Source organism: Elephantulus edwardii, unplaced genomic scaffold, assembly GCF_000299155.1.
Source record: "Elephantulus edwardii isolate Elephantulus edwardi_28Jun2011 unplaced genomic scaffold, EleEdw1.0 scaffold00021, whole genome shotgun sequence".
In the NCBI taxonomy this organism is placed as follows: domain Eukaryota; kingdom Metazoa; phylum Chordata; class Mammalia; order Macroscelidea; family Macroscelididae; genus Elephantulus; species Elephantulus edwardii.
Genome location: NW_006399771.1, coordinates 14,062,720 through 14,063,258, shown reverse-complemented (window position 1 = coordinate 14,063,258; position 539 = coordinate 14,062,720). Strand labels below are relative to the sequence as shown.

General features: G+C 58.1%; 1 pseudogene; it reads right to left on the bottom strand.

Annotated features, from left to right (window-relative positions):
* LOC102867230 overlaps nt 1–536 on the bottom strand; it is a 72,182-nt pseudogene extending 71,646 nt beyond the window's left edge.
* Nucleotides 537–539: the final 3 nt, after the last annotated feature.

Sequence of the window (539 nt, the reverse complement as noted above, 5' to 3'; positions counted from 1 at the left end):
TGGAGCTCGTGGTCTTCATACTCCACGTGAAGCATAGAGCGCGGCCTGGCCTCTCTGCCGTCGTCCTTCTGCTCAGCAGACACGTGGCGGCCCCTTGTTAGTTTTGAAGTTAATTTACTAAAGAGATTAGTAGAGCCCCAGCTTCGAGTCTGGGACAAGGGTGTGGCTTCGTGGGACAGGCTGGGCGAGGCAGGTGGACCATTGTAGGTGGCTGTCCGCTGTTCTCGGGGCTGGCCATGGAAAGTGCTTCCGCTGGCAGTTCCTCTGGGGAAATGGATGGGGTAGGGGGTGGCCACGCAGCTCACACTGTGCATGGAAGCAACTGGGGCACTCTGATCAGGAAGGGCGCTGTTCTCTTTGCGGTTCTGAATGACACAGTGACGATCAGCAGTGGTTCTCTCACTACAGACGTAAGTGTTTCTCCTTGTCATGCCACCAGATGCTGTGGTACTACTGGGCACCGTGGAGCTCTTCCTGCGCTTGGGGATGGCCGCCTTGTTGGGGTTGCTGGCAGTGCCGAGCATGGGGCTGGCTGGAGC